The sequence below is a fragment of the Rattus norvegicus genome, chromosome 9 (genome assembly GCF_036323735.1).
Source record: "Rattus norvegicus strain BN/NHsdMcwi chromosome 9, GRCr8, whole genome shotgun sequence".
NCBI lineage: Eukaryota > Metazoa > Chordata > Mammalia > Rodentia > Muridae > Rattus > Rattus norvegicus.
The window spans coordinates 24,009,752-24,028,734 of NC_086027.1; the positions used below are offsets into that span (position 1 = coordinate 24,009,752).

General features: G+C 46.4%; 1 long non-coding RNA gene across 1 annotated transcript; it reads right to left on the reverse strand.

The window, feature by feature from the left end:
* Positions 1 to 3,833: 3,833 nt before the first annotated feature.
* LOC134480269 (uncharacterized) lies at positions 3,834 to 8,080 on the reverse strand. Its single transcript, XR_010054648.1, has 3 exons — positions 7,874 to 8,080; positions 7,473 to 7,606; positions 3,834 to 6,230 (listed from the first exon to the last, which is right to left on the reverse strand). It is a non-coding gene; the product is annotated as an uncharacterized LOC134480269 (long non-coding RNA).
* Positions 8,081 to 18,983: the final 10,903 nt, after the last annotated feature.

Consider the following 18,983-nt stretch of genomic DNA (forward strand, 5'->3'; position numbering starts at 1 on the left):
AAGTGCAGGGCTCTTGGAGATTTTAATGAAACATGGGTATTGTTGAAACTTCAGGTTCCACATCACAACTGACTTTTAGAGAGTACTGCTGACTGGATTCTGGTGTGGCATCAAACAGGACACCTTTCATGAAATGAAAGTCATGTGAAACGAGTTCTTCCTTATGCAGCTGTTGTCTGATGTGGAACCACATCTGGGGAGGCATACGCACTGTTGTCCTCCATTGCTTTCACAATGCTGGTACAAATGCCAACAGCAAAAGCGGGGTGGCGGCGAGGACAGCAATACGTTCTTGTTATCTTAAGCATAGTTCGGATGGGTCTCAGACCTTCTGGGCTTTAAAGCCCATTCGGAATGGCTGAGGGACAGAGAGATGCAAGTCATGGAGTAGAATACAGCATGCACATGTGCGAGCAGAGAGGGTTACTGCTACAAGGAGAACTGAGTGGCAGGAGGGAGTCTTGTGGCATGCGGGGGAACAGACATCCAGGAAGGAAGAACAGCAAGGGGAACAGGAAAACCTGCAACAGGGGGTAAGTCTGGAATGTTCTAGAAACACTGGGATGTGGCTGTGAGAAGTTGTAGAGAATGAAGTCTTAGAGTGGGTATGAGCTAGGCTGCATGTGTGCTTCCAGAGAGATCCTAAAGATGGAGGGCTCTTTGTCAAGAGACCTGGGGAAGCCTGGAAGCAGGGAGATGGCACGATTTGCTTTTTCTCGAATCTTTGGGTCAAGTTGAATGGGAGGCTATGGTCAGTCAGGGTCTGAGTCGCTGGCACACAGCTGGTGTTTAATAGGAATATTCTAGGAGAAACTCCTGTATTTCTGTACCTGTCAGGAACAAGGGATATCAGCCAGAATGGCGTGGTAACAAACAGCCCCAAGAACTCAGTGGTTTAACAAAGAAACTGAATGTTATTTCTTGCCTATGTTCTTGGAAGGCCGTGTTGGCCGTAACTCTGGTGAGAGACAGAAGTGAGTTAATAGTTGGGGCGAATATAGTCTAACAGGACTATTCTGGCAGTGAGAGCGTCAGCAGCCAACTATAGACTAACCTGAATTAGAACATTTGACTAAGCCTTTTGCTCACCCAGCCAGGCAAGGGCCATCGTACAAGAAGGTGGCTGCCAAAGTTGAGTCATCCACTTTGTATACAAAAGACAATGAATGTGATTCATACCTAAAAACAGGCTGAAGCGTGATGGCCTTTTTACCCCGGGAGTGAGGAGCTTATCATAAGATTGCTTAAAGCGTTAGGTGTGGGCCCGTTAAAGGAATGGTGCTTATGACTCTGAAAGAGGGTCTTGGTCACAGGAAGTGTGTACTAGTCCATTTTCTGTTATTATAACAAAAGATTTGAGGTCCGGTACTTAATAAAGAAAAGAAACACTATCTTACCACTTAGTTTATCTCAACTTAGATGAGGGCTCCTTCTGCTATCTTTCTTGATGGAAAGATCCTAACTTTGTGTGTATGCGAGAGAGTGAATATGTATATGCTTGTGTGTGTGTGTGTGTGTGTGTGTGTGTTTGTGTGTGTGTGTTTGTGTGTGTGTGTGTGTGTGTGTGTGTGTGTGTGTGTGTGAGATGTGGAAGCCAGAGGACAACATTGACTGTTATTCCTCAGTTGCTGTTATTTTGTGACACTGGCTTTCATTGGCTTGGAGCTTGCCAAGTAGACTGCTTAACGAGCTGGCTAGCTAGCACCAGAGCCCTGCCTGTCTCTGCCTCCCCAGCACTGGGATTATAAGTGCTCGCCATTTTTATGTGCTTTCTTGAGGGAACAGACCCAGGTCTTAAGCTCTGAAGGCAGTAACATTACTGAATTAGCTCTCATGCCAGGCCCACTACTAAGATCCTGCTTGTAAAAACTATCCAGGGTCCCCTAAAACTATATTTAAAAGGTGATGTACTCTATGACATAGTGGCCTGGTCCTAGGCCCCAAACTGTTCACACAGATATCCAATCCTATAGAGAACACAACGAAGACATACTCAAACTGTGATAAAGCTTTTGGCTACAGAGAGCAGAAGTCCTCGGTGGGAAAGGATCCTGTCAATCTGATTCTTGCACCACACCTTAGAAATCTCTGGAGGGTGTGCCAAGGGCTTCTCCAGGCTTGACTATGTACAGTCAAGAGCAGTCTTTTAGCAATAAGAAGTCAAGGCTTGGGAGCTAGGTCAGTCCATAAAGGCACAAGGACTTGAGTTCAAACTCCAGAATCCATGTGCATCAAGACAGGGAAAGCTCTTACACTTATAATCCCAGCCCTGGGGAGACAGCATCAGGTGGGTCCCTGGCTCGTTGGCTAGTCAGCTTAGCCTAACTGTGAGCCCTAGGGCCTAGTGAGAGGTCCAGGTGTCACTGCTGCTGCTGCTGCTGCTGCTGCTGCTGCTGCTGCTGATTTGTTTTTAAAGGTGGGTGTTAGAAAAACTGGATATCCACCTGCAGAAGAAATTGAATCCATACCACTGACCTTGTACACAGTTAAATTCAAAGCAGATCAAAGACCTGGATCTCACTTCTGAGGTCCTAAAACTGCTGGACAGAAATAGGGGCCCTCTTTAACAGAAAGCTTTAGCAAGATCTTTCTGGATAGAATTCCAGCTCCACAAGAACCAGTCTCAGGAATCAACCATATGACCCAGGTGGAATTCTGGAAGTTTCTTGACAGTCAATGAAACATCAAAAAGACAGCAGAATAGGAGAAAAATCTTTCCCAGCTAAACTTGACAAGGAAGTTCAAAAATTAACCCAAAACTCCCCAAACTGCCAGTCAGCAAACGTGCTAACGAAATGAACAGACGGCTCTCAAAAGAGGAAACACAAACGGTAAATAAGTGTTTTCAAAAGTGTCCAACATCCCTAGCACCAGGGAAATGCAAACTAAAACTATTTTGAGACAGCACCTCACCCAAGTCAGACTTGAACTCAGCAAGAGACCAAACAAGAAATGCTGTTGTGGACGTGGTGAGGGAGGAGCTTGTGTTCACTGCTGGAAAGAGTGCAGGGTAGTACGGCCATTAAATTAAAAAAAAAATGAAGCTACCGTATGACCCAGGTGGACGGCCCCTTGGAGTGCACCCAAAGGACTCTGCATCCCACTGCTGTGACACTTGCAAATCCATCTTCACAGCAGCCAGAAGAGAGCCGCAGCCTAGAATCCCATCAGCAGACTCATGGGTAATGAGAGTGTGGTGTGCATACACAATGGGATCCTTCTCAGCTGCTAACAAACATGAAATTACCAAGCCCTCAAGAAGTCTGATGCTCTAGAACCCGTCTGAGAAGTATAATATTAATTTGGGGGGGGGGCGAATGCAGAATGACAAAAGCAGCGTTTTCAGTCACACGAGGATCCTAGTGTGTTGTGTATAAAGGCATGCATATAAACAGGTGTAAATAGGGGCCAAATCTAAAATAATAGACAGGAGACAAAAGGAAAGGGTAAAAAGAGCTTCTGAGGAAGGGGCTGGGGAGACACAAAAGGGCAGACGTGACATGTAGGTGGAAACTAGGGGACAGGTGGGGTGAAGGAGATGAGCTGGAAGATCCAACCCCCTCTTCTGACTACTGGTAACAGGTATGCACACACACACATGCACACACACACACATGCACACACACATGCACACACACACATGCACACACATGCACACACACACATGCAAACACACACATGCACACACACATGCACACACACATGCACACACACATGCACACACACATGCACACACACACATGCACACACATACACGCACACGCACACAGATAAGACACTCATACACATAAACTATAAGGAAACACATCTTAAAAATGCTTTAAAACGCCCCTTTAAAGACCGGAAGTAGACAGTTCCCGAAGACCAGCACCCAAGGCTGACTGCTGGTTCTATACACAGGATTTAATAAGCACTTGCACCAGAAGACACTCATGCCCACCAAACCCTCATAAAACAAGATAGTAAAAAAGCCAAGAAAGACCGAGCCACACTGTAGCAGCCTGGCTCCTGGTTCCTAACCAATGCCTTCTTCTTTGGGTCTGGGAACTGTGCGTTGGGCCGTGTGCAGACTCCAGTGTGGTAGGCAAAGCGGATGAGAATTCTGAGTGACTTTCTTCAATTAATGTGTCAGTAACTTGCCAGAGCGGTTGGGAGTCCTGGCTGTTTTCTCACCTTCACACCCAACTCCCTTGGACTTGGCTGATGACTAGTAAAACCTCCATCTAGGAGGTCTTTCAACCTTTGAACTCTGACTCTCACATCTGCTCCTGAGAAGAGAAGCGCAAATCTTCCGGATGCCAGGACAGGAATGCGCAGGTTCCTTGCTGTCAGGGGACTTTGTGGTAACAGGACCATTAGCTCTTACTCACTTCCGAGATTAACGATGGATCACAGCCACCCCTATCTGGACATGGGTGACAGTATTTTCAGGTCTTGTCAAGTTCAGTTGGCTTGGGGACACCTGGGAGGGAGGCCTTGCTGGTGATCCAGGGTGATTTATAGCTCCACTAAGACATCTCACAAAGGAGAATCGAACAATGAGGTGTCTCTGTCAAGAAAAGGCACAGACCTGAAGCCAAGATGATCTGGGAGACGAGCTGTTCCCCTCAAGGAGCCCATTGGGTGGCAGCCTTGGGAGTCACACCCAACTTGGCCCACCAGAGCCCTGGATGTTTCCAAATTAGCCCCTGCTTTTGATGTAGTTTCCGTCTTGGTCTTTGTTTTTCGGTTTGTGTTTGTGTGAATTCATTGTTTCCCAGTCAAAGAAAAGCCATGGGAGCACAGTGGGTTTTGGAGAGAGTGAGGGTTTGGAGAGGTCTCTCTGGGTGTGTCTGCTGCTCCTTCTTCTGAAAGGGCTTCAGTGATTCTAATTTGTAACGTTGTACTGCTTAGAATCCCGTGAGGTTTGTGATCAGAACTCATGAGATTCTCTCACTGTCCTTCAGTAAAGAGAACAAGTCTCCAGTGACAGTGGAGGGAAACTGGGAGCCATTCAGCAAGGGAAATATTGAGAACCGAGATAAAACGATATCCAGGGATGGACTGATTTCCAGAGATCACACATATGGCAAGGTCAGTGTTTTCGGTCAGTTGGATATTAAGTTTTATGTGGAGATTGTGCACATCGACTCAGAGTCAGGAAGTGGGCTAGGTGCTCTTCCGAGTCCTCCAACTAACGCATGCAAGAGGTAGGCTAAGTAATGCATTTATGAACATGATTCCGTGTATCTGCTTTAAAGCTCCACCATCTTGCAAGTGTGGGGTTTTTCTTTGAACCAGTGTTGATGGAGTTAGAAATCTGACTTTTCTGCCTCTTTCCTGAGGGGAGCCTACAAAGAGTTCTCTCTGTGTGGCTGAAGGGCAGCCTAACTGGACTACGTCATTTGTCATTAAATGTTCATACAAGGACAACGCTAGAAAAAAAAGAGACGTCCTCCCAGTGATGAAGTGAATTCAATGCCTTCTCTCTACAGACTGTGCCGCAGATACTGCAAATGACATGTGCTAAGCCACCGTGATTGGAAGGGAGATGCTCATGAGACAAAAAGGAACAACACATAATAGATGCCTGCTGTCAAGTTGAGTGGGTTAAGTTCTCATTAGTATACAGAAAAATGGCACACAGAGAGGCAAGAAGATGCTAACTGGAATTGTCTTTGGATGGAAGCATTTGGTTTATTTATTCATTTTTATTTATGTGAGTGTGTGTGTGTGTCTGTGTGTTTATGTGTGTGTGTGTCTGTATGTGTGTCTGTGTATGTCTGTGTGTGTTTATGTGTGTGTGTGTCTGTGTGTTTATGTGTGTGTGTGTCTGTGTATGTCTGTGTGTGTTTATGTGTGTGTGTGTCTGTGTGTTTTATGTGTGTGTTTATGTCTGTGTGTATCTGTGTGTGTGTCTGTGTGTTTATGTGTGTGTGTGTCTGTGTGTGTGTCTGTGTATGTCTGTGTGTGTTTATGTGTGTGTCTGTGTGTTTTATGTGTGTGTGTGTCTGTGTGTATCTGTGTGTGTGTGTCTGTGTGTTTATGTGTGTGTGTGTCTGTGTGTGTCTGTGTGTGCACGCGCCCTTGGAAACCAGAAGAAGGCACTGGATCTCTGGATCTCTGGAGTTAAAGCGGCCTGAGGTGGGTTCTGGAAACCAAACTCAGGTCCTCTTCACAGGCTGCAGGAACTCTTTGCAAATACCCTGGAATAGAAGCTATATCCCATCCTCCAGACTTTGGAGACTCTCCTTAGGAAAGAAGGACAGGAGAATGTCTGAGTCTGTGAACACTTGTCAAAATGTAGTCTTCTTTAGAGAAGCAGTCCTCAACCTATGGGCCAAAACCCTTCTGGGGCATGTCAAACAGGAGTTGTGTAAGACCGTCAGAAAATAGAGGTATCTACAATATGATTTATAACAGTAGCAAAATGAAGCAGCAACAAGAATAATTTCACGGTGAGGGGTCAACTGTGTAGAACTGTATTAAAGGTCACAGTATCAGGAAGGTCGAGAACCCCTGCTCTAGAGGTCGGAGCTGTAGCCCAGTTTGTACAGGGCTTGCCTGGCACATACAAAGCCCCAGGTTCCTTCCCTAGCACTCTGTAGATCACAGACACATCTATAGCTCCAATGCTGGGGCTATAGAGGGAAGGTCAGAAGTTCAAGACCACCTTCACAGCCCTGTCTACAGATGGGATCAGTTCTACCAACGAAACGCCTACTGAAACAACCAGAGATGTGATCCCACCTTCTCTTTCCTGTCCCTCACCCCAAATTCATAATGAATTCTTCTTACCCTTCACAATTGAAAAATCAGATGCTACGTGGTAGAAATGCCCATGTTTCATGAGAGAAGGAATTTAATTCTGGTAGTAAAAGGATCATGTCAAAGCATGTGAGGAGGAAACTAACGTCTTTCTAGAACACTCCAGGCTTTTGCATACATAATTCTTGGGGCAATAGGAGAACTTTTATGGAAGGAAAGAGGAGACATATATCTAAGCCACTTTAAAAAATTTCAGGTCATCATCAGAGCAAAACCCCTTAATTTAAAAAAGATGTCAAAGCAATTGGTGGCTTCTGGAAGGAGAGGCAGCTTTCTTGAAGGGTGTGGCCCATAGTAGGTCAATCACGCTCCAGTGAATAGCCCCACACCCTTGGGTATTCAAGCTACACAAATTTGACATGGCGGGTTAGTGGAAAAGGGGTGGGGAGGGGAACATAAAGCTGGTAGAGAACAAGGGGATGAATTGTGTACATGTATGAGACTCTCAAAGAAGTAATAAAATTTTATATTAAAGAATGATGTTGAAGGCAGAGACCAGAACAATTGATGAGTGGGAGACAATGCTATGTAATGGCGAGAGAACAGCATTTGGAACCAGACAAAACTGAGTCAAATCCTAGTTCCAACCCATATAAGCAATTTGTCCTGACTTAACCCCTCCATGTCTTCATGACTTATTTATTTTGAATTCCATGGCTATTTACCTGTATATATGTCTGTGTACCACATGCAAGCCTTGTACCAGAAGAGGTCAGAAGAAGGTCTCAGATCCGCTGGAACTGGAGTTATAGATGGTTGTGTGTGGCTAAATGGCTGCTGGGAGTTGAACTAAGGTCATCTGCAAGAATAGCATGGGGTTTTAGCTGCTGAAGCTATCTCTCTAGCCCTGATTAGTCTATGTATCTAGACAGCTGGCACAAGAATAGTAATGTTGCGTGTGTTTTAAAAAGCACGCTACTGCCTTACGCCCGGGACCGTCCTGCACTCTGGCCCCTCCCAGCGCCATTTTGTTCCACCCCACTTAGCTCCAGGATTGATCGCAACCAGCCCTAACCCAGCTTCCTTTTGAATCCACAGATGAATGACACACACTCAGTCTTGTTACCTTAAATTGCCTGCTAACACAATTGCTGGGCGCAGATACTTTCTGCCTGGAAATGCGTGTCCTCACCAATCCACCCTCTCTGTCTTTCCTGCCCCAAACTCAGTGGCCTGTTTCAATCATTCCTGCCAAACATCTATGGCAACACGCATGCGCCCCGAGATCCTACATGACTGTTGCGTACTACTCGTTCCAAAGCATGGCAGAAAAATTCCCTTTCTTCTTCCCTGCGGCTCCTCCCCCACACCCCTCCCTGCTACCCCTGGGGACCCGGAAGTCCCGCCTTACATTTTGCCCAGCAATTGGTTCTGGACCTTCTTTATTGACAAATTAAGAACCAATCAGGGAAGTAGACCTTAGTATCAGAACCTCCCCTCACGTAGTAATAGTTCCTGTCACACAGGACTGTGTCGAGAGCATAGTGTAATGATGTGTGGGAAGCCCTAGGCATGCAACTGATGCTTCACCAGTTCTAAATGATTCTCGGGTTACAATAAAGGTCTGTGAGGGAAAACCCAATTCCTTCTGGTCAAGAGAGTGAACTACCTGGCCTGGGTGAAGTCCCAACCTTCCAGATGTAGATAGGATAATTCGCTTGGGTGGGTGGTCAATCACCTGACCAAAGAGTCATCCGGAGGAAGGGCCACACCTAGGAAGGTAGACTCACATTAACCCGTACTAAAGAGATAGGCGGAATAATTATCTCCCAGGGAGATAATGTACGTTCTCTTTTCGGAGACACTGCCTTCTAGTCCAGTCCCTATAGGTCACCATGAGGTTTATTGGAGCCGCCCACCTTTCTGAATATAACTTTTTCTTTATCTTTCTCCTGTCTTTACATGAGATTCTGGCCCAAACATAACCATGCTTTTTCTGCTGCTTCCATACTCGTTCTTTAAGGCCTCTCGTCTCCCTGCCATGTGGCTGCCCTCCACGCCCACTTAGCACAAACGCCGAGGCTCCCCTCACTTCTCTCTGTATTCCCTCCTTCTGGACAAGTGCACAGATATACAGTTTGCTTCTCTTGACATCTCTTTCTTTTAAATTTGGATTTTTTTTTTTTAAAAAAAACTGACCTGTTGGAATACATTTTGCCCTCTGATTGACTTTAAAATAAAACGACCACCTACAATAAGAATCAAATGCCACATTTTAAGATTTTTTGCAAAATTGAAATTTATTTCTCTGCACGTATAATAGGTAAACAAGGAATGGAAAGGTTCTCTTCCATGTGGTAGCTCCGGGCTCCGGGCTCTCATCTGTGACTCTGCAATGGAACATCCAGCTAGAGAAGGGAGGGGCGGAGCCTTACTGGTGTCTTGAAAGTTTGACTTGCCCTTGGAGAGCAGACAGGCTCTGGATAAGAGCGAGCGGTCCAGCTTTGCTCCAGCGCTGAGAGTACTGGGGAATGGGGTCCTAGCTTACAGTTGCCTTTTAGCAGTAAGTACACTCTGGACAGAGCCCCATATGTCTTTTTGTTGTTGTTGTTTTGTTTTGTTTTGTTTTGTTTTTGTTTTTGTTTTTGTTTTACCAACCGCGCATTATTTCTCCAAGAGGGTTCCATCAACTGTAGGCATTCTTAAATTATTGGATATGAAGCACCCAATCAAGTGAGCAATGATCGTGATGGGTAGAGAAATAAATACACTGCAAAATACTGACAGATGGTTAAGAAAATTCATAACCTAATAGGGAGAAACCAATTTATGATGAATTGACGACTAAACCAATTTATAAGATGCAGTGGTATTTTGGGTGATGCTTTCCCTGTCACCATATTTGAAGTCAGTGTGTCATGCTTTTATTCGTTGATCAAACAAATATTTGTCATATGGAATACATGCAAGGCAGTCGGTGGGGCCTTGGGTATGAGGTGTGGTTGTGACTGCAGTAGGCAAGGGTCATTTATAATGACAGCATCCTTGTCTTCAAGATTCCCATCCTGCCAGGGGAGGGAAGGTCCCCTCCCGCAGAGAACCATCAAGATGATCAGCTTGGATAGTTGTCTTGGCTGTAGCTAACTGCTGTGGGGTTTGAGAAAGGGTGGGATGGTTTCCATCAGCGTGACTCAGTCCATTCCAGATGGGAACATTCCAAATGCATTCAGAGCGTGAGTCTGTCCGTATCTGCTCGCTCCTCGATACCGTCATTGCTCGTTCCACGAAAACTCCCAGGTCTGTTTCTCAGACCTTCTATCTGGTCCATTCTGTTCCCCACATCTCAAACTCTTTAACTCTGGGCCTTTGGTTTGCTTCCGATTCTATCCTTTTTCTGCACTGGTGTCTGATGGCCTTGCTGCAGAGGGCTTTGTCTCCTGGGAATGGCTCTGCATCCCAGGTATCAACTCATCTCCTTGGATCTTTTTCTTGCAGTTGAAAGCACAGAGAACCACTTCAAGGATAAACTCTTGTTCAACTTGGACCTTGAAGAATGTAAAGAATTTTGCTGTATAGACACAAGGTCTTCATCACTAAAATACCTGACTGAAGTTTAACTGGAACCATCCTAGCTCCATCCATGTCTAGAAAGGCTATTAAGTGTCACGTGTTTAATGATCGCTAGTCACAGCGATAGCCGCTCCTGTGATGCCTGCGAAGCAGCTGCAACCATATCTATTTAGTGGATGAGGACGCCGAAGATGAGAGAAGCCAAGTGGTTTGCCTGCAGTTAATTAGCTGGTCAGTAGACAAACAGGCTTTCTATCTTGTTCTCAGACCTTATCCAGCTCTGTCAGCATGCCATAAAGTGTCATGAGAATTCCAATGACAGGACTGAATTATTTCAAATTCATTCCCATTCAGTAAACAGTAACACCACCCAGGAATATTTGCAGTGCAACCAGGGAATTTTTTGAAGACTGTAGAATCCTTAACAGTCTAAGGGAAATCTCCAGTCCTCACTGCCCACTGCATATTATCTGAATCATACCCCTTCTCCCGAGACCCTGGAGGGACAGGGGGGCCGGAAGATTGTTAGAGCTGGTGGCTGTGGAGTATGGATGCTAAACAGTGTTTTCCAAGCTGCTCCATGCGCGTCGCCAGGTGTAAGACCTGCCCAAGATCCAGCCAATCAAAAATCACAGCACAGAGGGGGAAGGACCCATCAGGTATCAATCATAGGAGAGGAGCTAGTGCAAGTTGATGAGTGCTGGGGGGGGGAAGAGTTGTTTTTTGAGGGACCCCTAGTAGGTACTCATGCTCCGGTGGACGGCCCTACACCCAGACACAGGCTGACAGCCCAGTTCGCACACAGTGGGTTTAAAGGAGTACAAATGAACTAGAAAGGAAAAGATGTGGTAGGGGTAACGAAAGGTGGGAGGGAGGGACTGGGAGATGAACCAGTGAATCTCTGGTGCAGGGCAATGGGAGAGTAAAGACTCCTCGCCCTGGGTCTCCTGGGAAGCAAGATCCTACTCTGGCATGATGTTCCGAGACTTCACACAGCACTGTGTCCTCAACAGCTGTGACAACAATCTGCAACAGGGAGATTGTAACAGTGGTGAAAGTGTACCTGGCTTAGCCACACTGAACCAACTCCGGTTCGCCTTCTCCTGTTTCTCCCTCCCCTCTCCATGGCCAGGCACCAGGGTGTATGAGATTTGCTGAAGCTGGAGGATGGACTCAGAGTGAAGGGGGAACTGTCAAGCACAGTGACTTGACTGGGTAGAAGAAGCTGGTCCCTGGGAATGCAAGCGACACATTTGAATAGGACAGAGTTCCCAAGGATGTAGCTCAGTTGACAGAGTGCTTGCCTACCAGGCAGGAGGCCCTGTAGTTGAGCCCTGGTGCTGAGGAATCTGGTGGGCGTAGTCTCAACACCTGGGAGGTAGAGACATGGGAATCAGGAGTTCCAGTGCAGTCTGGAATAAATGAGGACTTGTCTGGGGCCAGGGGGCAGAAAGGAGAGTGAGTAGAAGTTAGTGGAAGTTGTGAGTTAGTGGAAGAGATGGGAAGCTAACTCAGGACAAGAAGGGTAGGGGACCAGGGCACACTTAGGAGGGTTACACAAAGTCTAGAACAAGGTTTTCCATAGAAGCAGAAGGTGAAGAGAAGCTAATAGCAGCCTTGGCAGTAGTAAGTCATGGGAAAAGCCAGAGAAATGTTTCCAGAATGAACAGTGATCAACTTCATGGGTATCTCAAGGCCCAGAACTGTCCTGTGCGCAGACACCGCCCTTGTCTGACTTGTACTGACGTGGTCCTCTTTAGACCAAGCAGAACCTGTCCATGTGACTGTCTCTCGGCTTTGGCCACCAACATGTGATTAAAATGTCGTTTTCTTCACTGCCCACTCTTGAAATGGCAACAAAATGTATGAGATTAGGAAACAAACAAACAACAGACAAAAACTGTTGAGCAGAGAGGACGGGGAGCGAGGGGTGAGCAGCAAACAGCATGTAAAAGCCCTGAGAACTAGGCAGTCTCTCAATGCCCTGGGGCCTCTATTTTCAACCAGAGTTTGTAAAACAGGGAGCAGACGAAAGTTTGACACATAAGGAAACTTACTGTTGGCTGAGGGCGTGGGACATCGAAAACAAGACGCCGGTTTCAGAGCAGGCATCTGAACTGGTGGGGTGTCCAGACACCTAAATTTCTGTTGGGCAGAAGGATCAGGACACGTGGCAAAAAGAGTATGTATATCTCTTAGGGTTGCTGTGGGAGATAAAAAGAGAATTAATATGTCCTACTTCGTGCCAGGCAGGAGGATTACAGCAATGGACAGAGAAGGTAGAAATCCCTGCCTCACCTGGTTCTTGGGTTCCAGTGGGCAGAGGAGGGGTATATGTCCGAACAGTTCACCCCACAGCATAGTGAGTGGTGATTTGTGATGGAGAATCCCAGAGCAGCCAGGAGGCATAGTACAGTGGTCCCGCAGTCAGAGAAGTCGAGGGAAGAGATTACTTTGAAGCAGGGGATGGAATGAGTTGTGGTTTCTTGGGGAGAAATAATTCCAGTTGAAGGAAAGGGAAACACAGATGCTCCAAAGACCTTCCAGGTCTGTGTGTTGCAAGGAAGTCCAGGAGGATGGAGCCCCGGTGACAAGGAAGGAGGACGTTGGAGATGAGATCAGAGAGCAAGGGAACCTCCATACTGTACTCCAGGCATAGACTTGGGGAATTTTGGATGAATGAGGTAGATCCTGTACAGGTACACAGAGCAGAGCTGGGCTCTAACCACAGCTGAAGCTGATCATGCTGGTGGGATAAAGCTGTGTGAAAAATCTCCTCACACACTTGCAAGAACTTAACATTTAGTAAATGTTAGATGTGGCCAATCAATCCTCTGGGGAGAGGGGAATCCAGGGTGGCAGATTGGTTCCTATAATATGTGGGTTACATCTTGGCTTCTACATTGGCTGGGGATAAAAACTGAGGGATGTCAAAGAATAAACAGGTTTTTGGAAACCAGCTCACTCCTTGGAACTTAGTCACTAAGTGTCCTGATTTTGAGATTAATTGCTCCATCCGGCCCTTTTCGTTTGTTGGATGTTGAACAAAAAGCTGGCAAGAATGCTGACGTGAGAAGGCAGGTGGGAACGCAGTCTTGACGGCGTCACCTAAGTGAAGCCCATTCCTCTAGGCAGTGGGGAAGCCTGGCACAAAACGGTGGGAAGAATGATTGTCCCAACCCAACAGTGGCCAGTTCTGCGAAGGGCTGGTACAGGGCACTCTGGGATACACTGACGATGGCCTCACCTGTTCATCTAAAGGGGCCTACAAGGAAGGGACACTTTAAACAGAAGAAAGGGAGAAGGGATATTATGAGATGAGGTCCTCGGGAAGAGGGGAACATAGCATGCAAAAGCCCTGTGACAAGAAAGAAGTCAATATCTTGTGCTTGAAGAATAGTAAACTTGGCTAGGGAGGTAGGGCACAATGGAGAAGTAGAAAGTATACACACGGCATACGTAATCTCAGGCTTTTATTCTAAGTTGTGAAGGTTCATGTCTCTTTATCTCTCTGTTTCTGTCTGTCTGTCTCTCTGTCTCTGTCTCTCTGTGTCTCCTATGTCTCTCTGTGTTTCTCTGTCTCTCTGTCTCTGTCTCTCTCTGTCTCTCTGTCTCTCTCTCTCTGTGTGTGTATGTGTGTGTGTATGTGTATGTGTGTATGTGTGTGTGTGTATATGTGTGTGTATGTGTGTGTATGTGTGTGTGTGTGTATGTGTGTGTGTATGTGTGTGTGTGTATGTGTATGTGTGTGTGTGTGTAACTTTGCTTGGGAACATGTGTGCAGACTTGAAGTTAATGTCAGAAACCATCCCTGATAGTTCTTCTGCCGTCTTTGGAGTCATAATGTCTCCTGTCAAACCCAGAGATCCAATATGGCTAGTCCCAGTAGCCAGATTACTCCTGGGATCTCCTGTGTCTGCCCTTCTGAGGCCTGCGGTTACAAGCAGATGGCCGCACTCAGTTGGCAGGTATGCGGGCTCTAGAATCCGAACTCTCTCCAGCACTGACGCTTGTGCAGCAAGGCTAGTGAGTGCCTCTGCAAAGTGAGGGTGATTCAGTGGGATTGATATTCCGTTACTCTGGCTGGAGATAGTGGCCTGTACTTAGGACCCATTGGGAATTCTTCACAGCATAGGGTAGTCAGATTGCTACCTAGTAGGAGTAGAAGCACAGAAGGGAAATCTCCCTCGAGTGTGACCTTTATCCCCACGTCTTCTTAAAGGTCCTGAGAGCCAGGCATGGCCATACAAGCCTGTAACCTCAGAGCTTGGCAGGGCAAGCCAGGAGAATGGCCATGAATTTGAGGTCAGCCTATACATACACAGTGAGTTTGAGGCCAGCTTGGATTGCCTGACAAGACTCTTGAAAACCAAAAACAGAACAGGTAATCTGTGGATGGGAGTCTGTCTCTGCAACCCTAGCATGTGGGAGGCAGAGAAAAGAGGACCAGGAGTTCAAGGTCACCTTCAACTGCTCAGCAAATTGGAGAGGAGCAAGGCCTATATGGGAACCTAGCTGAAAAACAAAACAAAAGGAAAAAGAAAAGAAAAGAAAAAAAGACAGAAAGGAAGAAAGGAAGGAAGGAAGGAAGGAGAAGGAAGGAAGGAAGGAAGGAAGACAGACAGACAGAACAAAAGAAAGAAAGGAAGGAAGGAAGAAAGAAAGGAAGAAAGAAAGACAGAAGAAAGAGAAGGGAAAAATCTAAATCAACAAGAAGAAAAACAACCCCCCATTACCCCCAAACGAACAAGAAACCTGCTCCCTGACTTTGTGAATTGGATAATTGGATAACATTCCCTCCACTGAAATGGACACGATTCTCCTTGGTGCCCTGAGTGGCTTGGAGGGTGACACGAGAGTGTCATTATTTGAAGTTTTATTTCAGCTCCTCATTCAGCCAGGCAACAAAAAAGAAAAAAAAAAGACTACTTTCAGACCACTGTTCACAGAACAGTCTCTGGTGAGAGGGGGCCCCTTGAATCAGGTTTCTATTGCACAAGAGCACTCCCGGGAGAATGTGAAAGGCAATGATGGTGTGAGATAGGAGAAACCATGACCTTTACCTCAGGGCTTAGCCCCCTGACTGGTAATAAGAACTGAAAACATGGACAATTTCAAAGAGCCTGAGTGGAGTGAGTTGGGACACGCCACTGTAGGGAGATGAGACCAGCCTCTTGTGTTAGCACATGTCCAAGGTTAAATCTGAAGTGACACAGTTCGAGGTTAAGGGGCATATATGTTAAAAGAGAAAAAGGTCAAAACCTTGAGAAGAGAAAACAATCCCTAAGTCTGCTGAGTCCTCTTTGGGTACCGTAGATCTGGTGCCATCAGTCGTGGCTCATGGGTTACCCATGGGTCCTCATTCCCCTGCCTAATCACCTATTGGGCAGCAGTGTACTGCTGCTGGGTATCTCTGTCAGTGTCACACGCTGACCTCTTCTCTCCACTTCTTCCACAAGAGAATGGAGACGTTTTGAGCCTTGTAAGTGGCAGAATCCTGAAAGGTTCTCCGCATACTTCCACTGCTCCATTCACGAAAGTCAAATCATGTTTGTTTGTTTGTTTGTTTAATGGTTGGCGTGGAAGAATTCATGCATTTATTTGCAGAGGACAGACATATGATTCAGAAATTAACAACAACAACAACGACCACAACTGATGATGAAGGGTTGGGGAGATGGCTTAGTCAGCTTGTTCTGTAAAGCATGAGGACCTGAGTTCAATACCTAGAATCTTCTGGATTGTCCTCTGGCCACCACACACATGCACACAGTTGCACTTACACACACACACACACACACACACACACACACACACACACACACACACACTGAGAGAGACAGACAGACAGACAGAAAGATAGACATACAGACAGTGCAATGCATGCATAGAGATGGGACAATTCGTAATCAAGCACCACTGAGCCTCATTTGGGTTCTGGTGCTGACCCTAATATACAGGAGGGGGATGTACTATCCCCCCTTACCATATGCCCCTCAAGTCATATATTCACACTAAGGTCCCCTTGTCCTTGGAAAATATGCACTAGTCAGAGACACAATCACATAGTAAATTCACGGGGAAACTGCGAGCCGTGACTCATGGTTTTGTTTGTTCTGCAATTGTGAAATTTTCAAAAATATTTTATTAAGATTGAAACCGAAACCTTAAGCATCGCCTCCTGGGGAGCCCTGAAAGCTTCACAGCAGACTGTTCTCCTGAGCTACCCTGCAACTCTAGCCATGAGATGCCTTGGCCAGGGAGTTACCCTGCTGTGACTCTGATGTGCTAAGGGACCAGAAAATTGCTAGCCAGAATCCTGCTGGGCCTTGTAGGCACCACCCACTACCATTACCCTAACTCTAGCTTGCCCATGAAAGAAGACTCCTCTCCCACCTCCTTTTCAAATGCTGCTCCACATCCAGAATCTAGCTGGGTCTGCATCCAGGCTCAGCATCCAAGCCCTCCCCAGCCAGGCACCATGCTCCTGTTGCAAGTCGTATTCTCTTAAGAACTCTGATTTTGAAAATGCAGTTGGCCCAAGTGCTGCTCCACTCTGCCTTCCAGGATGACGTCATGTGACCCTTGCTCATTAGCGTCTCAGCCCTCCCATCTCGGAACCATTTGATGGAGCTATAAGCTTCCAGAGATGTGCCTATGGATGCCCATATGGAGCTAGGAGATCTCTGTCCTCCACCTGGGTTAAATCTGGGGGCCATTGGCTTTATCTGTGTAGCCACACAGAGAGGACATTCGGGGGAGGTTCTGAAGCCACACCCATAGGCCGGAACTCAACTCCACTACCTACCCACTGCTCCTTTAACTTTTCTGAGTCTTAAGCTCTTTTTTTAATGTCCTCCGTTCTCTCAGGCTCTTACACTCTTTCACTCTCCTCTCCCTAATGGTTCCCTGAGCCTCGAGGAGAGGGATTGGGTGAAAAATGAGAGCCCATTTAGGGCTGAGCGTTCCAAGGTCCCTGCATAAAGTCTGGTTGTGGGTCTCTGTATTTATTCCCACCTGCTTCAGGGGGAAGCAGGCTGCCGGCTGAAGACAGCCGAGCAAGGCACTGACCTATGGAATGTCATTAAGCTCCCTTTATCGTTATGTTTTTGTTTAGAACAGTAGTATTTAGTTTTACAATAGGTGCACAGGTTGTCAAGTCTCTGGAACTTGGTCATCTAAGCAGTGTCACATATGGGTTCCATCTCGTGGAGTTGGCTATTGTAAGTCAAAGCAGTTGTTGTTTGTCTACCCCCACAAGCTTTGCGCCACCATGGCCCTAGCTTTCTTGCAAGCAGAACAGCATTGTAGATCAAAGCATTCATGGCTGAGTTGGTGTTTACACGTATGTCTATTTTGGTAGCTTGCATAATAACTTTCTGTACCAAAGACACTTGAATGTAGAGGTGATGTTAGACTGACTTCATTTTTTAATTAATTAATTATATTGGGTATTTTATGTATTTACATTTCAAATGTTATCCCCTTTGCGCCCTCTCTCATCCTCCTCCCCCTCCCCCTGCCTCTATGAAGATGCTTGCACTCCCACCCACCCATTTCCACCTCAACCCCCTGGCATTCCCCTACACTGGGGAAACGAGCCTTCACAGGACATCACTCACGCACCAGGAATGTCACCCCCCATAGTGGGCTGGCATGCTCTACATCAATCATTAATTAAGAGAACACCCTATGGTGGTCTGGGTAGAAGAAGGTTCTCAGTTGAAGTTCTTTCCAGATAACTCTAGTCTGTAACAAGTTGACAAAAACCTACCCAGGACACCTTGATATTTCAAAAGTCAGGAGAACACTGTAGCAATTTTATTAGCAAGGCCGTGGTGTCAGGTGACAGACACCTCCTCAGTGCCTTTCATGCTCCAGCCACAGCACTCAGAGCTTTTACTCAGCATAGGCCATCTGCTCCTTCCCATGAATTTATAAAAGTAGCATGACGGTCAACGTTGATTGTCAAACTGACAGGATTTCAAATCACCCAGGAAACAAACCTTTGGGCATATCTTTGAGGGGGTTTCCAGATGGGGAAATTGGGCTGGGAATGTCCACCTGGCACATGGGTGGCAGCATTTGTTCGAAGGTCTGGGGTCTCAGGCTGAATGAAAGGGAGAAACCAGCATTCCATTCTTTCTGCGGACGTTAGGTACACTCAGATGTAACATATGAAGGGAACATAAGGAAACTGTGTTAGAGGTTCCTCAAGCTCTGACTGCCATGACATCCCCATCCCACCCCTGCCATGATAGACTGTGTTCCCTTGAACTCAGAGGCCAAATAAAATCTTTCCTTAAGTTGCTTTGGTCTGGTACTTTTGCCACAGCAGTAAGAAGAGCGACTAATACCACTCGCCCTAGTATTTTAGAGACAAGAAGATGAATGGAGCTGAGCTGCCTCTGCATATCTCAGCTGATGCTGACTGATGCAGCTGGGATTTGAACCAGCCTGGCCTCGAGGCCAGGATACTTTTCCTTCTGCCCCCTGGATCTAGTAACGAACACCACGATTATTGGTTTCTTGATACCCTGTGGCTGTGTTCTCCAAATACTACTAAGCTTTAGAAAGTATTTTGAAAATCCCCACCAAGATAGACGGAAGCAAATATACCAGATTTTGCTTGAGAATTTCCCCAATGTCTTGCCTCTTTCTTTATT